This window comes from Sus scrofa, chromosome 1, assembly GCF_054392235.1.
Source record: "Sus scrofa isolate SSC_HxYL_T2T_F1_AM1 chromosome 1, Sscrofa_HxYL_maternal_Yorkshire_Landrace_v2.0, whole genome shotgun sequence".
Lineage (NCBI taxonomy): Eukaryota > Metazoa > Chordata > Mammalia > Artiodactyla > Suidae > Sus > Sus scrofa.
The window spans coordinates 228,974,035-228,998,190 of record NC_139383.1 but is presented as its reverse complement, the minus strand read 5'-3'; the positions used below and the strand labels follow the sequence as shown (position 1 = coordinate 228,998,190).

General features: G+C 42.3%; 1 long non-coding RNA gene across 2 annotated transcripts; it reads right to left on the bottom strand.

The window, feature by feature from the left end:
• Positions 1 to 1,075: 1,075 nt before the first annotated feature.
• Positions 1,076 to 19,100, bottom strand: LOC146407040 (uncharacterized). Of its 2 annotated transcripts, XR_014822337.1 has the most exons (5): positions 19,030 to 19,097; positions 7,159 to 7,254; positions 4,024 to 4,180; positions 3,684 to 3,886; positions 1,076 to 3,119 (listed from the first exon to the last, which is right to left on the bottom strand). It is a non-coding gene; the product is annotated as an uncharacterized LOC146407040 (long non-coding RNA). The 2 variants fall into 2 exon arrangements; XR_014822335.1 differs by lacking the exons at positions 3,684 to 3,886; positions 4,024 to 4,180 and having other exon boundaries at positions 19,030 to 19,100.
• Between the last annotated feature and the right edge of the window lie 5,056 nt (positions 19,101 to 24,156).

Here is a 24,156-nt window from a genome sequence, read left to right as displayed (position 1 = left end):
CTATGCAGGGAACGCAAGACCTCTATGCTATGGACCCTTCTTAACTCTCATTAACCAAATCTCTTGTCTTTTTTCCTTTTACTCTCCCTTCCTTTTGCACATTAGGCACAGTAGACAATTTGATGTTCTGTGAACAACTGGATGATTCCTCTCCTCTTTCAACCATTATTAAATTGCTCTCTCTGCATGGAATTCTGTCTCTTACTCTTGTCTATCTGGTGAACACACCCACTCATTCCTCAAGGCTCAATTCCAAGATTCATTTATTTAGGCCAATCCATTCCTAGAATGGAAAATTTCCTCAAAGACAGGAGTCATGTCTTGTCTTGAATTTCCAAATTCTCCCCCAAAGTCGGTACTAGATACATATGTGCTGAATGCATGGATGAAATTTTACAAATGTAGTCATTCTTGGTTCAGTGCTGTGAGGGTGAGGTACTTTCAGATGTCTAAGAAATGGCTAAAGACACAGGAGGACATAGTTATTCTGAGACATTTTCTATTCTGCATGAGGTGACATGATGAAAGTTTAGAGTTTCAAGACTTGAGGCCAGTTCCTGGCACTTCTACATTGTGAATTGGGTGTTCTACTCTAAGCAGTTCTGAGAAAGATACTTTAATGTCACAATTACCTGTGTGACTTAGGATCCCAACAAGAAACAAAAAGTGCACTCAGCTTGAATTTTGAAGAAAATGAATTACTGGAGTCTTTGTAGAGGTACAGGATCAAAGAAGTCAACAGGGAGGTATTAGGGGGTATTTAGAAACTTGCAAATGCAAGAAGCTGTTACCACTTAGTCCTAAAGGGACATGTGAAGAAAGCACTGTTCCTGGAGCCTGGTGTGAATTGAAGCTATAAAGTGTAAAGAGAGGCTTCCTGAGAGGAGGTGTAGACTTAGAGATGCAGATTCTTCCAGAACAAAGCACAAAGCAGCAGGGTTACAGGGGAAGAAATACCCAGGCTACTCTCTCCCTCTGCCCTCCACTCCCTTGCTTGCCATTCCCCTTGACTCCTCTACTTGATGAGGAGTCAACCCCATCCCCCTCCAGGCAAAGAGCAGAGTGGAGAAAGGCAGAGAGTACATGGTGGGGGTGCAAGCCAAGAATGACCAGCAAACCACCTCATTTATTTTTGTGGGGAGTAAAGTACATATGAAAGTTACATATCAGTTATACATTTATGTGAAAAATAATATTTCCTATATTCAACATCATAAAAAATACTGTAGTTTTGTGGTATAAAAGAATTTGTAGCAGTGTGTTTATGTCCTACTGTAGAGATAAGTTAGAAGGGAGATACTCAGGCACTAGAAACAATTTTTATCTGATGTTCTCAAGAGCTTGTAAGCCAGTCCTATTAATTATCCAAATATCAACCCACCACCCAATTCCATATTTCCCACAATAAATTCAAAAAACAATGTTTTACAGCAGGTGTCAAGGTGTGATACCAGATGATCTGAGGATCACCCCAAAAGATTATCCCCAGATGATTTACCCTATGCATTGACCCCACATTCTAATGTGAGAACGCCACAACTCTCACAGTAGCCACCCTCTTCCCAGCTATTTACAGTTGTTTCAGAAGTTCCATCCTAAGGACTGGTGACACATTTGCATGCAGCGCTGTGATTTCATTTATCAGATCAGTAGTTTACTTGACCATCCATCCAACAGATGCTTGCTGAGAGCACAAAGGAGAACAGCACAGCGGCATAGGATACTTGGGGTGGGAAAGAGTAAGAGATCACAAAATGTCCAGAGCTGGTGGCCTTGTCAGAGGGGACACAATATGAGTGCCTTGTTAACCAAACCAGGGAGTGAAGAGCAGAGATAAAGAATGTGAGCCCACCTCAGTTTGGCAAAGAGACCTAGCTGAGGAAAATGTGTAATGTGTGACGATTCTCCCAATTCCATAAGCACTATGTGCCCAACAGAGTGTTAATATATAAGATATTGCTTTATTGTTAATTCTTCTCGTATGTAGTGGGCATTGTGATGTCCTTTGTTTTGAAGAGAACATTGAGATTCAGAAAGGATGTGATTCATCTGTATGCAAGAAGCTGAAACAAGATACAGTTAGGATGCAAATTCAATTCTGTCTTCAGAATTTGCACTCTTTCCACTCTGTAACATCATCTTCCTATGGGTTTGAATTAATAAAACATCTTCTACACCAAAAATTTGGCAATTAAAAGAATTGCTTAGGCTTTGGTAGTCTACTGAAAATAGCAAGGAATAAAGGGCATCTCTCACACTTACAGAGGGCTTATCATGGTTGTGCCCTCATCAGTTTTTTTTCCTGAGCCAAAACTCAAAAGACACACTAACAGATTACTCAACAAATGTTTGGTAACTGAACAGCACCATAATTAAGCAGCTAGAAGTCACGCAACACATTATAACATGTAAAACACAAGAAGATGTCTCAATTCCTCCCTAAGACTCATTTCTCATTAAATCCCAATTTTCCACTTGATGAACTGCAGACCCTCCCAGTATCAACAAAAATTAGGCAGTATTTCCTTGCCAGGCTGATGCTGTTGAGAAGCAAACTGTAACAAATTGGGGCTGGACCAAATAAGAGACCTATAAATGAGTAAATTTGCTCAATGACCTTCTGGCTTTTTTATCTTGGCACCTTCCATAGAGAAATAAAACAAGGCTGAGAAGATGAGCAAAGAATTTCAGGAAGTTCTGTCCTTTTCCTTGGAATTTGTCAATGGGGTTCTTTCCCATGGATGGCCTATCTTTCCCTTAATTACGCATTGGCAGGCTCAGAAACATGAAGTTTCCTGGAATTGATGGGCCTACAGACAAACATTTGTCCCTTCTACTGGCTGAATGGAAATCACCAGGATGATGACTACAAAAGGCCAGAAGCAAAAGCCTTAGCCAGTTGCTCCTAACACCCACTGTTTGTTTTAAGGGCATGGCTGATGTAACTCGGGATCAAGCATCTACCCAGTGTGAAAGTGATAAAAATAAAGAACACCATTCCCGCCCCCAACTCCAAAAAAAAAAAAAAAAAAAACTAGAAAAGCTTGAAGAGGTCTCCAAATCATGAGAAGGACCTTGCACTTCTCTGGCCTGGCTGAAACACCATCTCTACTTCAAACCTGTGGAAAGGAACATATGGATCTAGGGTTATCATACTGGCCACACTGCTGTATTTCTACCTGTGTTGCATTGTGGTGAACATACTTTGGCTCTTGCTTGATTGAAGGTGGGAGAAAGAAAGAAGCCAGTACATCCCCACCCAAGCCACTCACTTAACCTGCCTTTCATCAGCATCTCCAGTTTCCAGTGCTGGCTATACCTCCTTCCTATTTCTAGTTCCCACCAGACAGACCCACTGTGGTCCCAGTTTCTATCAGGCAACCTTGGGTGCTGGGCTCCAGTATTTCCACCTCTTTCCATCCTTTCAGCCCTAAGGAGTGACTATGGCTTTCTGTTGTTGCTAATCTCCAATTGCCTAACCATTTCATTTGGTTTCTCAGCTTCTCCAGCTCCTGTATAATCAATTCCCTGAATAATCCACTGTCTCAGTTCTTGTAGTAGTTTCTATTTCTTTTATGAGACCTTGAGTGATAAGGGTGTATTCTTCTCTTTATTCTGAAGGCAAGACACCAAACTCCATCTCAAGTCATCTACCACCAAAGCCAAAATTTTCACCCATATACCTTCCTGCCAGGTAGACTGTGGTTCACATCAAGGGTGAAGGGAATTGGAATTGTACTTAGAGGGCTCTCAAAGAGTATTTGTTGAGCAAAGAAGTCTCTCTGGCATGTTGTGACATCCTGGGTTTCATGTGCCCTTGTGGCCAGCTTTTGGGAGGTGATGCTATTCTGGGATGAGGAGGTATGCCTCCATCCACCTCTGTGACCTGAGGGGATGAAAAGAGCTTAACAGTCTATAAAATGTCCTACAAATAAAAGTTATTTTAGGATACTTTGTTGCAGCAAGAGATAGAAATCCAATCAAATGAATTAAAATGGACTATGTATATATATATATACATACATGGGCTCACATGACAGAAAAGTCCAGAGTTTGCACAAGCTCTGGTTATGACTGGGTCCAAGGGTTCAAACAATGCCTCCAGAAATCTGCTGCATTTCTCTCCATTGCTCTGACTTGCTTTCCTCTGTCTTCATTACATTCTCAGGCAGACTCTTCCCTGTGGTTGCAAGAGGGCATCCAACAGCTCCAAGTTACATGGGATTCTCATGCTCTCAGTCTCAGAAGGACGGACATTTCCACTCCTTAAGAAAGGACTCTGGTTGGGTCTGCTTGGATGTGGTAACCACCCCTGGACCAGTCATTCTGTCCTTGGATATCAAGGGCTCTGGGAGCACCTATTCCTCAAGGGAATAGCAAGGGAGGCAGAGTCCTTAACTAAAGAAAAAATGGAAAGAAAATACTGGGCAGGTGATGACACCTCCAGATGTAGAATATCACGGGGCAGCTGGGTGCTGGGGGGACAGTACCTGAATTAAAAGACTGGAAATGGAGCTCTGACTCCATCATTGACTCACTGTGAGGGCCCAGGCAGAGCACGCCACCTCCCTTGTCCTCAGTTTCCTCATTTGTCAAAAGCATGGCTTAGGCTTGGTTGGAACAGTAAATTGTAAGCATTTTAAAATATAAGACTCTCAATTGTCATACAAAACACATAGAATCTTTAGGGAAGCTGCCTGGAGTGGTGAGGGGTGCCTGGGGCCCCACCTTTTCTTCCCCTCTTCCTGTTCTCCTAAGAGGGCTGCTAGAAACTCCTAGGGATCCTCAGAACACAGTCTGAGAAATCTTAAGGTGGCTGATCCCCAGGGTCTCCTCCAACCCAAACTTTGGGGAATTCTATGTAGATTGTCCAATCCTCTTTAATCTAATTTTTCTCACTTTCCCTCTATTTATTTTTTGGCTAAAATCATGGGTGTTGGCTAGGTGAGAGAGGCCACTTAGGAAAAATAATCATTTATTCAAATGCCTGGCCAATTTACTTTGGCCTGTTTGGAGCTTGTTTTTCCTGATGGGGGAGGGAATTAATTTCCAAAACCTACTTTTAAGTCCAGGCTAGAAAAGGTGAGTGTACAAGTGAGAAAAAATGGGCAACGGAAGTTGCCAAAGCTGAGTTGAGCTGGAAGCAGTAAATTCAAACCACCTCCCTCTCCCCCATCCCTGTGCCCTGCTGGGAATCCAAAGCCAAATTGTACCCTCTGGAACGGATGGCCGAGGAGGATGTGGTAGGTTTTGGCTTCACCACCTGTGAAAACTTACTTTGGGGGAGACACTTTTGGCTCCAATAGGAGTATCTTTGATTGCAAGAGAGTATCAGGCAAGAGGAAGGGGCAGGCTGGGGACGTAGCCTTCCTGCAGCCAGAAGGCAAGGAGGGAGGAGGGCTTCTTTGATCCAGGCAGCACCAGAGTGTGAAGCTAGTGCTGAGGCCACTTCAAGGGAAGTCAGGACTTTCGCATCCCTTTTCCCCCCGCAATTATTCAGAAAGCATCTATAGAGAGGCTAGTAGATGTCAGACAGTTATTTTGGGGGGAGAGATGTAAGTAAGGGGTGGTCTCTAGTCTCTGAGACCTAGGATCAAAGGAGGAGGCGGGCAAGTCAACACTTGACACTATGGGGAAAGCTGACACTCAGCTGTCAAGCCCCTGGCTGTGGTCTAACCTGATAGGTCAGCATCCAGGCCATATAAGCAAGCTGTGAGTTTAATATGATCCATGCTTTGTGATCTGGGAGCAGTAGAATGAGATCCTTGGGTGCACTCCATGGCAGCACGGAGTAGTAACAATAACTTGGGGAAATGAAAAGAGCTTTACAGGGGTGGTGGCACTTAGTCTGTGTCTGAAAGAAAGAGTAGGACATCACCAAGAGGTGGGTGAGGAGTGGGAAGGGGACTTCTCAGGCACAATGGGAGCCACCATGGCCTGTGGCCTGAATATGTGGGTAGAGGTTGGAAAGATAAGCATGGGGGTGGGGAGGGGGCTCGGGGGCTGATAGGATGCTGTTGAGGAACAGCCACTGAGGAGGGGAGAGTGGGATGAGGGGGGCCTGTAGATGCTGCTGCTAAGCCTGGCTCCACTGAAGATGCAGTTAGGAGCCACTGAATGGGAGCAGCTGGGTGTCATGATGAGGCCAGGGTTGTAGAAGTGTCATGATGCCTCCAATGAAGCTGCAGGAATAGGAAGTGGAAAAACCAGCCAAAATCCCTCCTGCCCACGTGCCCCAAACTGGCTATGTTTTTCTGTTTAATAAAAGCTGACATTTGCTGAGCGTTTCCTCTGCACCAAGCTCTCACAGAATGCTTCCTCTTGTGTAATCTTCAGCACCTCCCTGGCTCCATCAAATCCACGTTAAAGGCAAGGAGACAGGCTGAGTGGTGCCACCGTGCGCCCATTGGGACTCAACATGTGGGGGAAGAAGCAGAGTGAATCCGAGGCTGTGGCCGAGGAAGGGAGCATTTTGTGAGCGCCTCCAACATGCTTGTCTCTGAGGGATGTGTGTGCATGCCTTTCAGTTCTCATTTCTCCAGCTCACAGAACAGGTGCATTCTTCCAGTTGCTCAGGCCAACAAGTTTGGAGACAGCCGCTGTCTCTCTCACACCCCACTCCAATCCATCAAGATAGCACATTAGACGGCTACCTTCAAAATACATCTGGAATTCAATCACCTTTCCCTCTTCCCTGACACACCCCATCATCTCTGTCCTGGATCCTGCCCTCAATCAACAGTTGACCATAGAACAGCCTGGGTGATTCATTTGGAATCCAGGTCTGATCATCTAAAGCCTCCATTTAAAATCCTGCAGTGGCTTCCCTGTCACTAAAGTAAAAGTAATGCCCTAAAATTTGTCTCTGGTGTCCAAGCTAATCCCACCCTGCCACTCCCTCCTGACCTCCTCTTTTACTTCCTCCACATTCTTCACTGTACTCTAACCACTCCAGCCTCCTTCCTCTTCCTCAAGCACATGGGCATTCCTCCTGCCTCAGGACCTTAGCTTAAGCTGTACCCTGTGCCCCAAACACTCTTCCTCTAGATAACCCCCAAGTCTCTTGTCTTCAGATCTTTGCTCTTGAAGGCTGTGCTGATGACCCTATTGAATTTTGCAACTTGATCTCCCATTACATGGTGAATCCATCCCTCTTACCTGATCTACGTTTTATTTAACTTTTTCTCACATCAATTTCTCAGTGTTTTCACTCAGGTCAGCCCAGTGGCAAGTCCTGGGCTCTTGCTGTCATACCTGAGGGGGAAGGAAAGCCAGAGGAAGGTTTGATGGAGAACAGTGCTGCCAGGCAGTAGGATTTGACACTCGTCTTGCTGACATGGGGCAGCCTATCAGATGCTGCAGCAAAAGGTAAAGCAAGCTTTTCTCATTCAGTGTCATTGCTGTAGTTTTAGAAAAAAATAACTAATGCACCTCATGGCTGAGAAAACTTGCTCTGTGTGTGTGTGTGTGTGTAGAGGCACTGGCCTTCATCCTAGAACCTTACCTCATTCAGCAAGCATTTAACAAAGGCTGCATTATTGGATACCAACTAATTATCTGGCCACAGAAGGAGAGATGGATGGGCCACAGCACACCTGACAGGATGAAACATGAGTCATTCACAAACATCCTTCAGAAAGAGACACAGCCAACAAGTGCTGGTTTAGGAGTGCCCCGTACCAACCCTTTATTCCCCATGAGTTTTTTGAACCTGAGAGGCAAGGCTGAATCTTCAGGAAAGAGCCTCAGGTAAGGCAATGTTGCGGGGCTGCCCCAGGGGTTACTGCATGGGACTCCTTGCTGCTGCCACCACGTGCCCCTGGGGTTTGGAGCTGGGACCAGGTTACCTGCTTCTCTCTTTGCTCCAGGTTAATATGTGCTTCTACTGATTAATACCCAGGACTGTCCGCAGGTGTAGGGAGACATGTCACAGTGGCCCTGTCTAGACAGAAGGCTGGTTCAGGAGAAGGCAGGGCATGAACACAGAGATTGAGGCCAGCCCTTCCCCCAAGGCAGTTACATTCTTCCTTCAATTTTTTTTTTTTGTCTTTTTTAGGGCCACACCCATGGCATATGATGGTTCCTAGGCTAGGGGTTGTATCAGAGCTCTAGCCGCCGGCCTACGCCACAACCACAGCAATGCCAGATCTGAACCACGTCTGTGACCTACATCACAGCTCACGGCAACACCAGATCCTTAACCCACTGAGCGAGGCCAGGGATTGAACCTACAACCTCATGGTTCCTTGTCAGATTCGTTAACCACAGAGCCACAACAGGAACTCCTCTTCTCTCAACCTGATGCTCACTCTAAATGTTGACACACAGATATGTGCTAGGCAGGAGTGCTTTGCCAAAATATCTGTGCTCTCAGTGAGGCTGAGCTCAGAAATAAACACACCTCCCAGCTGCGGTGATGCATTAAGTAAGTAAAGGCACCGGGTGCTCTGAGGGATCAGAAGAGAAAAGGAGGTGCCTCTGGGCTTCACCCAGGTCACGGGTAGCCCTGGAAGGGAGGATGTTTCAGGATAAGCTGATTTTACAACAGAAACAAAATTTATTTTCAAAAAAAAATCAAGTGATCACCCTCATCAAACCTTCCAAATGACTAGACTGAAATCTTCAAATATGATATGAAAATGTGAACACCTGAGAAATGCATTAGGCAACAGCTACTTTATAAGCGATTTCTTTCACAAAAGAAACACCTGAATCCCCCACCCCAGCACACACCCCCTCCTTTCTCTCCCAGCTTCCTTGTATTGGTGTGCATAGAAGGACAGGGGTCCACTAGGTTCTACCCTGTTTTGATCTCCATCCCTGTCAAATGTCCTGTTTGACTAATTGTACCACTGGAAATGTACGGCCTTGTGTCGTAAAACATTTCTGGTAAGATACCATGCTGGTCTTACTCTGGCTTTTCAAGTTTTCTCATAAATGTTAATCATGCCTGCCCTATGGTCTACAATGATATGGAACGTCCTCTATGCCAGAAGTTCTCAAGCTTCAGCTTGCATTTAAGTCCCATGGGGGGCTGGTTAAAATACTGGTCTCTGCTCTCCCCTGCCCCCAACAAGTTCTGATCCCAGAGATGTGGGTGGGGCTTGAAAATGCGCCTTTCTCACAAGTTCCTGGGTGTTGCAGTTGCTGCTGACTCTGGTACCACACACTTGAGAACTTGTGTATGACTTCAACTTGGATTTCTCTTTGACGAAAAAGCAGCAGTTGTTTTAGAGTTGAATCCAGGTGGAGTTAAAAAGTTAGCATGGCTGTGAGGCCAAAGAGCAGCTGGAGGAGGAGCTGGGAACTGAAGAGCTGGGCATGGAGGTGAAGGTAGTGTGCTCGTGCTCCTCGAGTTTCCTTGAAAGATACTTTTTCATAGAGGAAGAACTAAAACAGCAAAATGGTTGGTATTGGTTTGAATTCTTTCAGTTGCAAATGACAAAAAAAAAAAAAAATAGAGGCCATTTATTGGCTCTTGTAAATGAAAAGGCTAAAAGTTAACTGGTTTTAGGGATGGCTTGATTCAGAAGCTCAAATGAATTTTTCTCTGTACCTCTGTCCTCTGTTTTCTTGCTATTTTCTTCATTCTCGGATGAACTCAGATCATGGTGGCAAGATGAACAAGAAGAAATTCCTCCCATTGGCTGATTTTTTGGAAGCCTACTGTGTTACAGCTGCTTGTGAAACAGCCGTGAGGGTCACCCTCTCTCCATGTTCCCAAATAGAGAAGAAGGTGGCCAAGGAGTGGATGCATCCACAGTACGTTAACCAGAATGGCTATTACTGCTAGAACACAGAGGAAAGTTGGGATGATATAAAAATAGCACAGCACTCTGTTTATTATCAAAGCTTCCTGTTAGGTGAACTCAACCCCATCCAACTAAGACAATGACAACTTTTTAACCTTGGGAATTTTCACACAACTTTTATCTCCCTTGCCGTCATCAAATGTAAAGTGTTTTGCTGGTGGGTTTCGTGGTAGAAATCTGTCATTTTAATGGGAGAATTTGCCAGAGGTGATGGCATAGGCAAGGTGAAATTGGAGGCATCATTTCCCCCAGATTCACAATAACACTTTTTTTTTTATAATCTTTCTCTCTGCTGAAAAACACCTGCCTAGCTACAGTGTCGAATAGGAGACTCTGAGGGGACATAATGCTATTTTAAGTGCTATTTTCAGTCCCATCGAGTTTTCATTTAGTTCTTCATGTAATAGGCACATGTACGAAGGCAATTAAACTAGAACAAAGCAGAAAATAACAGCAGGCAACTTGCTGCCTTCAGTTACAGTACTCCCAATTGGGAACACTGTCAGTCACCGGTGGGGACTGCAGAATTAAATTAGTTGGGGGAAAAAATATTTTGGCTGAGTCAGCATCCAAATATAGGCTTCCTCCTGAAGGACTGCAGGTTTCTCAGAGGGCTATGCTGGAGGCAGGGAGGAGATTGATTTTTTAAAAGTCTATCCAAGAACAGAGAATTATTGCAAAATATTCTAGTTTCCTGAGTGGTGATCTGGAAAAACCATTTCTGAGCCATGGAATCTTGCCTTCCTGTTTGAGACCTAGACTTTATCTTTATGCTAAGCCATTAGATCATTTTCCTAGAATGGTATCATCTAAAGGATGGGTTGGGGTCATGTTTTAGTAAAGTTGGGCTACAATTAATGGGAAGTCAAACTTGCTTAAGTATTAAGGGGGTGCATTAGGAAGATACTGTAGCAGAGTCAGAGGGAGAGAGAAACTGCTGGACTTAAGGGATTTATTACTATCAAGGCCACTCTCTTGAACGCTCCTCACCATCTCTCTCTCTAGACTCTGCGTAGTTCTGTCTGGCTTTGTTCTCTTCTGCTGGAAACAGATTTCCTCAGATGAAGGAATACGGCCACCAGCAGCTTCTACTTCATGTCCTCCCACTTCTATGACCCCCAGTACAAGACATGTTCTTCCTCTCCACTGAAAGATACACCCCAGAGGAAAAGGAGTCCACAAATGAGATGAGAGATGGGTGACATGAGAGTACAAGCAGACCCAGCAAAGAGTTACTGGATATCAGAGCAGAATGGAGTTTCTAAAAAGAAGCAATGGTCAAAGACATCAGACATTACAGAGGGATTGAGCAGCACATAACACAAGTGTTCCTGACAAGGTAACATGCAAAAGTCAATGTCCCATTTACCTGTGAACTAATATTGTGGATGTGTAAACATCATTATCATGGTCCCTTTCCTGAGTTTTGGTGCTTCAGTGTTGTCAATAGACACATTAAGTTGGGAAACTATCCATAAATTTGGGGGCTCCACAAAGAGGTGTTTTTGTATGGTTAAAAAGTATTGACTAATGTAAAAACAAATGGATAAAGGACCCATGAATAACAATGACATAAATTCCAGAGAAGAACCATGATGGACCTGGTGTGGCTCACACACCTGCCGAAGTAAAAGAATTGCTCAGGCTGAGTCACATCACAGTGATGCCTGTGAGTAAGAGACCAAGTGCCAGGACTGGTAGTCCTATCAGAATTACAAAACTGGAGTTGGGTAAAGCTGAAGGAAGGCATGTGGTTGACCAAGACAAATGGTTACAGGAACATAACCAAGTGTACATACATCCCCAGTCTTCCAATAACAACAGTTATTAGTATTCTTCATCAATATTTATGTTGTACCTATTATACATCATACCTATGTAGGTCTTGGGTATTACGGAGATGAGTAGGACAAGATCCTAAACTTCAAAGTTCAGGTTGATGACAGACAGACATAGATGAAAATAAATTGGGCCCTCTGGGATGAGAGCTCCAGTAGAAAAATTTGAAAAGGAGAGTAGGAGGAGAGAGAAAGGGATGAATGGATGGATCAAAGGGATGAATTATACTAGGAAGGATGGATCAGGATGAGCTTCATGGGGATTCCCAGTTTAGAGGAGGGCACTGAAGGAGGCATAGGGGATTTCCAGGAGGATGAGATCGATTCCCCAAAACATCTCCCAACTTAATTAACCACTAAGCCCAGTTTTACTAGAGAATATCGCAGATTTGCAGTACAGAGGACAATTATTGGGAGGTACAGAGCTAGTCCTAATTTCACATATAGAAACTAGAGCTTGTAGAAATTAAGTGATTTGACCAAAGTAATACAGCTAGAGAGTGGCAGGCCTAGGGCCAGACCCAGATATCTTGATGACCTGAGCAGTTCTTCTTCCATATCTCCACATAAAACCCTGAGAAGCCAAGTTGGGAGGTAGGCTGAGCCTCACCCTGGTTTTCCAAAGGCACAGTCTAGAGTGCCAGAGACAGTTGCAGGTATAGTGTGCCCAGGGTACCATCAACTCACGAGCCTAGAGGAATTCTAAGAAGCAAGTGCTCACTGCGAATTGTAATTTCACAACCATGTAGTTGCAACAAAACTGTTTCTGCAAAACACAACTGGCCATCATAAAGCAGCTAGTACCTCCCCACGTTACCTACAGTAACTCATGCAACTTGGATTGCTTTTTAATTAAATTGATGGGGGCTAAGTTCTAGGCAGGCTATTTCCTCAGTAGATCTGTGACTCAGGATGAAGGCAGGGCTTGTGGTTTCCATTAGAAAACAAAAACATGGAGGAGAGGAGTCCCTATGTCTCACTCACGTGAACTTGTAAGGCAGATGGCAGGGCTCACAGACACCTGGAGGGATGACTGTTTGGAAGTCACTGGGTTGAGTCAGCCTTTATGGCTTCAGTGTCTTCCTGTGAAGCCTGAACTGGAGACTCTTCTGATTTCCTGAGCACAGATTTCAGACGCCTGAGGCAAAGCCAGAGCCAGGCAGGGCTGGGCTGGGAAGATGGACCAGATGGGCAGGAGCTGCAGCTAGAGGGGCAATGGCACACACCATGTAGGTAGGACAGGTGTGGGAGCCACTGCCCCTTTCTGTGCTGCATTCTTGGTATGGGCAGCCGTGGCTCCACAGATACAGTCCCTAAGCATGAACTACAGGCAGTAACAAGTGGACCCCATTTGTGAGCTAAACAAGGGCATGGGCTCACAGGTATGTGTGTGGTCTGAGCAGGCATGTCAGGAATTGCAAAGCATCATCTTTCACAGTGAAAAGGCTATAAGAGTAGTGATAGAGGAAGGCAGACAAAACATTGCGGGTGGCTGGTGAGAGGGGAACTTGAGCCTCCTCAAAGTCTCAGTATAACATCCTGTCATTCCCAAGAAAAGATAAATGCCCACAATTGCCAAGACACTGTAAACCAGCCATGTCAACCATGAATCGAACCATCACACTTGTAGTTGGGTAAAAATTCCAAGTTTTCATCAGAATAACAAATGAAAACAAAGCCTATTAGTGCCACCTCAAGGAAAGACCTAACCCACTCAAGCCTGAGGTCACTGCTAGCCTCTTCTTCTCATTTCTTTTGACTAAATATACATTGTTCATGATACTATAATGTTATTGGTCTGAAACAGGTTGGAAAACTTGGAGCCACTTCCTATGAACGACTAAGCTATCTAGTCATACTTGCTTGACTATTTTTTTGTGTGTGTGGCTTTATAGACAGATTCACCATGGTAAGAATCGTGGCTTTGCCATTTATTGGTTGTGTGACCTTGGATAAATTACTTAATCTCTGTAAATCACAACTCAAGAGTCTTGGAAAATGATTATGTGAGATAATATCTATAAAGCACTGGAACACAGCAGGTGCTAAAAATGGTAGCTGTTCATTTTATTTTCATAAAACATAGTCCTTCCCTTTGAATAGCTCACAGTCTAATGTGAAAAGCAGACCTAGCAGGCTATAATAGAGTAGTTCTCTAAGTGTAGGTTGTTGTTATTTATAATCACCTTTATAGAACCTGTTCTAGGAAGAAGGTGTCAGCATTTGCAAAAAGTTCCAAGGAAAAAAATCACCAAGACTCTCATCAGGCTAGGAAAGTGTTCTGGATTCTAGAACACATAGAGATCCTTGTCTAATGTGGAAAGGCAGAAGAGACCTAGTAATGCATTCTAGTGATGCATCCTCAGTGAGCTTTGATCTCAACTTTGCACCAGGGACAATTTTAAAATTCCAGTTTCCATTCAACAGATATGCCAAGACAATTCAATGAAGAACAGAGAGTCTCTTTAACAAATGGTACTGGAACAATTAATGTCAAGTATGCAAAACTGCGCTATATAAATAAAAACTAATACAAAATGGATCACAGACCTAAATGCAAGAGCTAAAACTATAACACTTTTAGATGACAACACAGGAGAAAGCCTTTACAACTTCGTAAGGCCAGAGTTCTTAGCTATGTCACAAAAGCACAACCTATAAGATGTAAAAATTGTATCTGTACATCATCAGAACTAAAAGCATTTACATTTCAAAAAATACCAATGAGAAAAGGAGAAAAGTCAAAGACTGGGAGAAAATATTTGTAAATCACATATCTGATAAAAATTTTGTTTCAATACTATATAAAGAAATCTTACAAGCCACTAGTAAGAAAAACAACTTGATGAAAAAAAGATGGGCGAAAAATGTGAATAGACATTTCACCAAAGAAAATATATAAATGGCTAATAAGCACTTGAAAAGATATTCAATATCATTAGTCATTATGGAAATAAACATTACCAATTAAAATACTGAAAATACTGTTAGCAAAATGAAAATACTGTTAGCAATACTTTAATTATTGCTAGTGGGAATGTAAGGCAGGTACACATTGCAATATAGTCTGGCAGTTTCTTAAAAAGTTAAACATAAACTTACCATATGACTCAGCAATTATGCTCCTAGAAATATACCTAAGAGAAATGTAAACATATTTCTACACAAGAACATACACAAAACTGTTCATAGCAATACTATTCATAATAGCCCCAAACTGGAAACAACCCAAATGTTCATCATTGCTGAATAAATGAAATGTGGCATATCTAAAACAGTGGAATACTGTTTATCAATAAAAAGAACATGCTACAACACAGATGAACCTCAACAATAATATGAGAAGTGAAAGAAACCAGATGTCAAAGATTACTATGGTTTGCTTCTATTTATACGGATGTCCACAAAAGATAAGTTGATAGAGCTGGAAAGGAGATTAGCGGCTGTCTGGGGCCAGAGGTAGAAGCAAGAACTGACTGCAAACTGGTAAGAACGAAATTTAGGAAATTTGGGGGGTGATGGAAATGTTATTAAAATAGATTATGGTGATGGCTGCACAATTCTATAAATATATATTTCAAATAATTGAACTTATTATAATGGGTAAATTTTATGCTATATAAATTAGATGTCAACAAAGCTGTTTTAAAAACACCAGTGTCCAAGATTCCCTCCAAATCCATTATATCAGAATTGGAGCTGAGACCCAGGCAACAGTATTTTTTAAAGTTCCCCAGGATATTCCAGCATACAGTCAATGAGAACCACCGAGGCAGAGGAAAAAACATGAATTTGAATTTCCTTTTCACAACTCACCAGCTTTGTAACTGGGAACATATTATTTAATCTCTTTGAACATTATTTTTGTTTGCAAAATAATACCTCAATGAGTGCTTTGAGGCTAAAAAGAGATGATGAACATAAAATAATGTATAATAATGTCAAATGAAGCAACTTGTAGCTTCACTGGGATTGGCAGGATCTATAGAGAAAAGATGATAGTCATAAGCTTGAGTTTAAGACCCAAAAGTGACTTTCATGTTTGTCAAGAGACCCTGAATACATGACATCCTTATACCAGCGAGCCCTGGGGTACAGAAGATTACTTTAATCTATGCTAATTTGGGATGACTTAATAATCTTTCAATGAGCACCTCAATGAGATCAGGCTTCTTACACTAACAAACTGAGCTACACAAAAGTTTGCTTTGGATTAAAACTATCTATGTGTCATTAGCCATTTGGGATAGAATTGTAGTTGGAGACAGGATCAGACAGTTGAGTTTATCACACCTCAAAACCATCAGCCTAGACTCTCTAAGCTGTTAAAATGATAATCAAATATCTTGTACCAATTAGGGTGGGTTTGGCTGCAAGTAATAGAATATCTAATTTTAATGTCTTAAATCATGATTAATTTTCAGTAAGCAGATAGTCTAGAAGTAAGCAAACCAAGTTAGTCTTGGAAATTCAGTTGTGCCATCAAGGATCAAGGGGTTTTACATTCTTGAGTTCTGTCATCTATCCCATGTGTGGGCAACATCTCTCCTCATGGTGAGAAAATTGTTGCCAGATCACCAAGTGACTCAGTTCCACATGACAACAACCCAAAGAGAAAGCTGGGGCAGGGAGGGAGGTGACAGCAACAAAAGTTTTCTCTTGACATAATTCTCTCTTTTAAGAAAGCAATGAAAACTCTTTCTTAGAAGTCCCAAGAACACTATCCTTTATATCACCTCAGCTGAAACCAGGTCAAATGTTCACCTCTTAGCAAGGAAGAAGGAAGAATGATTGCTGGAGAGGAACAAGAGCATCTGCTATGTCACTTATCCTCATATGGTGTTTTACAGTTATACATACGTAGTAGACAATGTTCCTAATTACAAGCAATAGAAAATGTTCCTGGCTAATCTAACAGAAAATGGCTTTATTCATAGGATTTTGAGTAATTCTGAATTGTCAGGATGTCTAAAGAATGAAGCATGAGGTTAAGCTGCCAGAAACAATGTCCAAAATCATGAGTGCTATTCTAATAAAGAAGCCCCTGCTCTTGTTTTTGGTTTCAACACAAAACATCTACAGTTGGCACCTTTGCTGTTTCTCTTTTTTAGGGCTGCACCTGCAGCATATGGAAGTTCCTGGGCCAGGACTAGATCTGGAGCTGCCGCTGCTGGCCTATACCACTGCTACCACAATGCTAGATCTGAGCCATGTCTGTGAGTCACACCACAGCTCACAGTAACATCAGATCCCCAACCTACTGAGCAAGGCCAGGGATTAAACCTATGTCCTCACAGATACTAGTCAGGTTCATTACCTCTGAGCCACAAAGGGAACTCCCACCATTGCTGTTTCTCTAATAAGAACTTGATCTTGCTTTCATCATTACTGAGATGGCCATCAAAGACAGCGAGTTTAGTGTGCTCCCTGACTTTGGCTGTTGTGTCATGAACTACCAAGTCAAAGTGAACTGTGAGTTATCTGATTGGTGGAGACTATGTCCTATGATTTTGCCTGACTGCTAAGGAGTCTGGGAAGGTAAGTATCTGGCATTGGGGGGTTTTTCTCATGGAAGAAAAAATTTCAGCTCAACTAAGACTCAATAAGTGGAGAATTTCTGACTTCAAGCTTTAGATACAAGGGAGCTAGAGCATCCACCTCAATATGAATGATCTCACCTAATTCTCCCAAACTTCTGCAGTTATCATCATTTTACTGAAAGAGTGACTGAGGCTCAGAGGTGCCTCACCATGTCCCCAAATCTCAGCTCAACAGAAATACACAAGTAAGCAAAGATTGGTGTCCAAGGAGCTTCACTATGCATTGTTAGAGCAAATTAGTTGAAAACAAACCAGATGTCCATAATTAGGTATTTGTTAATAGGAATTTGTTAATAAATTATGGTACATTTATACAATGGAACACTATGTCACATCTTTAAAAATGAGGTGGATTTTATGTGCCAATAAGAGATGTTTAGGATGTATTATTAAGTGGAAAATAAGTTCTAAAACACTATGTATAGTATAACCTCAGTACAGTTCTAAGAAACCGTGTGTGTGTGTGTATGTGTGTGTGTGTGTGTGTATCAACTGTTTGAGACAGTTTCAGTTATTTCAAACTGTTAACAGAGGTTGTCTCAGGGGATGTGAATAGTAAGAACCTTCTCATTTTCTATTATATATTTTTTCAAATTAAATTTTTTTACAATAACTATGATAACTATGTATCATTTTGTAAGCAACAGGATGTGTGATTAATGCATTTTTAAATGAGCTGGTTGATTAGTTGCTAAATCAGCCATGAAGGCAAGGGTCTCAGCTATTTAGAGGATGGGAAGGCAGAGATGAGGAGATTGCCTATCTTACTTAAGGGCATTTTTGCCTCTAGAACTGAGATACTGAAATGAAAATTAAGTCACTCAAAGCATGTGGTCAGTGAGGGAGGAAAAGGGAGGGAACTTGGCATTTCCTGAGAGACTGTGTCCACAGCCACTGAGGACAGAGGGGTCAGCTGTGGCTGATATTGAGGGAGGTCATGGAATGATGAGAAGGTTCCAGGCAACAGAAGAGTCAGTGCTTGGTCACAGAACAGGAGGGGATGAGGCAGAAGGATCAAGACCAGCACTGTGTGTAAAGAGGCTGGATCCTAGTTGGAGACCAGGTAAGAAGAACCTGGGAGGCAGAAACTGGGGCCAGGCTCAGGGCAGGGCCAGGCTTCAGTCTCAGCTGCAAGTTATGATGTGGAATTGTTTTTCTTTTTAATACTAAATTTCTCTACCACAATTTATTATTGATGAAAATTGTTTCTAACTAGAGAATTCTATATTCCAGTACCACAGATGGTACAATTAAATGGACCCTGAAAGAGAGGCAGTAAAGCTTAGTGGAGAAAAGCACAGATTTGGACTTGCTGGTTTCTCAGGCAGTGTAGACCAAGAATTGGCCCTGGACAACTCTAGAGGAGACTCTCTAGGCAAATGGTTGGCACATCCTCCTGAGAACCATGGCTTCAGTATTGATGGGAACATCCCAAGTCAGGCTTCACTCCTTTGTGTACGTCCTGGGCTTTAGTGTGGGAGATCTGGTGGTGAGAATCCCTCTGACTTTAACTCTGAAATGCTCAGAATTTTGCTATCAAAGAGCAAAAAAAGAATTGGTACAATGAACAAGCTCCGGTTTGTGCTGTAAATCCTATTGATGTGTCTGGAGAAGTCAAAGCAAGCAACATTGCTTCTTAGCAAGCCCGAAGGTCTAATCCTACCATTGGTCTGCATCCCACAGGCCTTCAAGCTCTGTATTTGCCCAGCCTCCAGACCAAAGACAGAACCTCAAGAGGGCAACAGAGACATCAGTGGTGTAATAAATTAGGGAACTTACACATCAGGAGAAAAGTCCTGGAGCAATTCCTCACTGAGTGCGAGCAGGACAAGGCAGCAGGCTTCTCTACCACGGGAAGAGGGAGGTTACCAGTTATTGAGGGAATTGACATCAGGTGGACTCATCAGTTTCCAGGGTAACCAGCAGAGGGGCACACCCATCACTGCCCCTTTGAAAAGCTATCCTTGTAGAGATGTTCTAATTAGAACAGTAACTAGCTAGGGCTGGAAGCAACGACATGGGCATTTACTGAGTGAGCTCCATGGTTAAAAGGGAAGGTCAGTCAGTTGAGTGAGGTGTAGGTGAGGCAGGGAATGGTCAATCAGGGATGGACAGAAAGAGAGACAACAGCTATCTTGGGGGGCCTGACCATATGCCCTAGCTTAAGAGCCCAACGTGTTGTCCTCTTTCCCTTTGTTAGAACCTTGATGTTAGCAGCTCACTCTCCACATGCCCTACCACATATGTGGTATCCATCAGAGCAGGTATCACCCATCATTGGTGAGGGGCTGTGCCTACAGAGGCAGAAATCTAGGAAGATTTCTTGAGTGATGCAGGAGGATGGTTTCCCCTGGAAATGTCCTTCAACATCCATGTGGATTTTGGTCTAAGTTTAATTGGTCAGTTCCCATGCTAAAGACATGACTTTGGGGCAGTTTACAGGATGGCCTGGGAAATGCCACACATCATGGGTTTTTTCCTTCCCCATTTTGTTTTGTTTTGCTTTCCCAAATCAAAGTGACTCTAAGCCATTAGACATAGCTTGTATCCATTGATTTAGGATGAACAAGTTCCAGATGTGCACCTGTAGTCTATCCAGAATATAACAGTTGTAAAGATGCAAATGTCATCAATCCCTGGGGACACTATAGTGTACATTTCTAGAGTTAGGCTCTGGAGCCTGACTGCCTGCAATTGAATCCTGACTCTACCACTAGGGAAAGTTTCTAACTTCTTTGTGCCTCAGTTTTCTGTAAAATGCTTATAATTATTGTGCCAACTTTATACAGATCTGTGAGAGTTAAATTACTTAATTTTCACTTTTACTAAAGGGTATGTAGAGTAATGACGCTTGCCATGTAGTAAGTGCTCCATTGTTGGTAAGCGTTGTATTAGTCAAGAGTCCTGTCACTACTTCTATGTGACTTCACAGGGCGGGGAGTAAGTAAGTGGGTGGATGGGCCTGGGCCATCAGGGTGGGATGCTCAGCTTCATAAATCTAGAAAAGTGCAATCACATTTCAGGGGGCCCAGGGGATTGTCCCGAACAGACTGGACTCATGAACTCACAGAAGGGTTTATTGCCCTCTGGCAATGAGTTGACTTAGAGCAAGACTGAGAAAAGGCAAGGGAGCTACACAGACATTGAAGAAGCATGTCAGTGAATCTTTCCCTAGTATGAAAATCTGGATGGGAAACCAAGTCCTATCTGAAGGTTACTTGGTGAACAGAAAAGCAGAACTGATAATCTCAAGCTGGTTGTGCATTTAATGCCATCATCCTCTCCATGTGAAGAGAATATTGGGTATTTGCCTACAAAAGGGAACAGATCTTCCAGTCATCTAGTTAGGAAACTCCCCGCCCCACCCCAACCCAGGAACAGGACTGACACAGCCCTGGTTCTGGCACTGGACAGAATGTCTCATTTTGATAATATACTTTCTGTAGGATTGTGGAGAATATCAAAAGCTTTAGATATGCTAATATGGGTCCCTGGGTGTATTGGAAACTCTTTAGATATTCAGATGAGTTTCAGGTCAGTTTCAAACTGACATAGGGCAGAGTGGAATTTCCAGAGCACTGAATGATGCATAATAGGATGGAGGATTTGTAGTGACCTGAACTCTTCTCAAGGACCACCTTTTGCAGAGTCGAAGACTGTTTGGTGAGCCACCCGATGGCAGCGAGTGTGTACTGGGGTTGTGGATATACTCCAAAGGACACAGAGGGTCAGGAGTGAACTCCACTCTGAGGAGTGTGGTTCTGTTCTCTCCAGGGCTTTCCTTTTACAAAGCTGGAAGCAGAGTTGAGCCAGGTGAGTTGCTGTGCTAGGATCAGAAAGAGAAGTAGGACCACACACTGGCAAGGCAGCCAGGAAACCACGGACTTGTCAGACACCCATACTTGTGGTAGTTGACACATGGGGACTGGGGCTGTAAAGTGAAAATTTTCTGCTACTTCAGATGTGCAGTCTTCAGTGAAGCCGGACCTCCAAATAATAACATGTGCTGTGTGACTTGAAGTCTGCCTAGTGGAGCCTGAGCCTAGAAGGATAAGACCACTGTTCAGAGCTAGGTTTCACAAGGAAGAAGCAATAGGATTCAAAGTCCATTTTCTTTGAAGATTTGCAGAAGGCTCCCTCTCTTTTGCATCTTTGAATCTCTCTCTCCTGTTTTGCTGTTCCTCTCCTCCTGTCCTATTCCTTTGTCTCTCCTCCCTCTTCCCCTTCCCTATACCTGCCAGCAATATCTTATTCCCTCTTCATCCCTTCCTCTCTGTCTTTCTCTCTGTCTGTCTCTCTCTCTCAGTGATTTACACAAACAAAATAACAAGGAGTAAGTTAGAAAATCATGGCAAAAAGAAAATGATTTAAGAACAGCCAGAGGTGACTTCGAAACACAAAATTCACTTTATGTATTTCCATGCTTTTTTGTTGCAGGTAAGAGCACATTGGAATCTAAGCTTCCTAGTAGCCAAAGTGATGATAGGAACACAATTTGTTACACAGCTCTGTGCCCATAGGAAAAACATAAACCAGCAGCTCCAGGAAGCCATGGCTGATAGTGACACCAAAAAACAATTTCTCCCATAGGTCCTCCTAAAAAAGACATAGTATGAAGAAATGAGCAACATCCTGCATGATGTCTATGCACTAAATAAAATACAGTCTAATAAAGCTGTAGAGGAGGAAAAACTGGAGCTAAATGTACCTCTTTTACCAAGGCATGATTCAGTGAGAGCACTTCTGTGAATGATAAAGCAATATATCCCAGTTATTGTGATGGGGTCTGGCTTAATTTATGGGTAGATTTGAAAGAGTAAAGCTTCAAGCAGTTCTCATTTAACAAGGTATATTTCTCAACTGATGTTTGGAAGGATACTGAGCCATGTTAAATTTAAATTTCAGATTATTCTTTCTGACAAGTGCCTGGAATGCAGCTATTCAGTGTTTTGGGGTTAATTATAAATTCATGTTTCAACAGCTGAATGAACTGGAGTTAGGGCTGACATTTTGTGTGTGTATGTGTGTGCAAGATGTTAAGAATCTGAGGTGGTGTACTCGAAGGGACAATCAACCCAGCTATTATCAAAGATAGATCAAGGAAGTACTTATAACAAGGTCAAATCTTGTTAAAAAAGTTAGGTGTACACATACATGTTCACATCAGCACTATTCACAATAGCCATAAGATAGAAGTAACTCAAGCGTCCTTCCATAGGTGAATGGATAAACAAAATGTGGGATATACATACAACAAAATATTATTCAGCTTTTAAAAAGGAAGGAAATTTGACATATGCTACAGCAAGGATAAGATATTATTTTAAGGGAAATAAACCAGTCACAAAAGGACAAGTATTATATGACTCCTCTTACATGAGACTCCTAGAGTAGTGAAAATCATAGAAAGTAGAATTGGGGTTGCCAGGGGCCAAAGAAGGGGAGAATGGAGGGGGAGTATTTAATGGGTACAGAGTATTACCTTGGAAAGGTGGAAAAGATCTGGAAATAGATGGAGGTGATGGTCACACAACAGTGTGAATACACTTAGTGCCACAAAATTGCACACTTAAGAATGGTTAAATTTGGAGCTCCCACTGTGGCACAGTGGGGTAAGGATTCAGCATCACCACAATAGTGGTGTAGGTCATAGCTCCGGCTTGGATTTGGAACTTCCATAGGCCATGAGTGCTGCAGAAGAAAGGGTGGGGGAAAAAACTGTAACTGCAATGTATACATCTAAGGATGACCTGACCCCCTTGCTGTACAGTGGGAAAATAATAATTAAAAAAAAAAAAAAAGAAAGAAAGAAAACATGTCTTTGGGAGTGTTTATTCTTCTTCAACCTTTTGAAAAAGTTTAAGGAGGATGGGTATAAGTTCCTCTTTGTTTGGTAGAGTTCACCTGTGAAGCCATCTGGTCCTGGACTTTTATTGGTGGAGAGTGTTATTATGATATTCAATTTCACTTCTAGTGATTTGGCTGTTCAGTTGATCTATTTCTTCTCGATTCAGTTTTGGCAGGCTGTAAGTCTCTAGAGAGTTGTCCATTTCTTCTAGGTTGTCAAACTTGTTGGCATACAGTTGTTCATAGTACTCTCTCGTGGTTTTTTGTATTTCTGTAGTATCCATTGTGACTTCTCCTTTTACATTTCTGATTTTGTTTATTTGGGTTTTTTCTCTCCTCTTCTTGGTGAGTCTAGCCAGAGGTTTGTCAATTTTGTTTACCTTTTCAAAGAACCAGCTCTTGGTTTTATTGATTTTTTTCTATTTTTTAAATCTCTATTTTATTGATTTCCTCTTTGATCTTTATGATTTCCTTCCTTCTGCTGACTTTAGGTTTTGTTTGTTCTTTTTCTAATTAATTTAGGTGTTAAGTTGTCGATTTGACGTTTTTCTTCTTTTTGGAGGAAGGCCTGTATTGCTATGGATTTCCCTCTGAGCACTGCTTTTGTGGCATCCATAGATTTTGAGTGGGTGTGTCTTCATTATCATTTGTCTTGAGGTATTTTTTAATTTCCTCCTTGATTTCCTCATTGACCCATTGGTTTTTTTAGTAGCATGTTGTTTATTCTCCATGTTGTTGATCAGCTCAAGTAGTTTTGGGTTGAGTCCTTAGGGTTTTCTATATATAGTTTCATGTCATCTGCATACAGAGACAGTTTCACCTCTTCTCTTCCAGTGTGGATACCTTTTATTTATTTCTTTTTCTCATTTATTTTCCTGTGGTGGATTTCTAGTTTCATGCCATGGTGGTAAGAGAAGACACTTGAAATAATTTCTGTATCCTTATATACGTTGAAGTTAGCTTTGTGCCCTGGTATGTGATCAATTCTTGAAAATGTTCTATGTGCACTTGAGAAGAATGTATATTCTGATTTTTTTGGATGTAATGTCCTGAGAATGT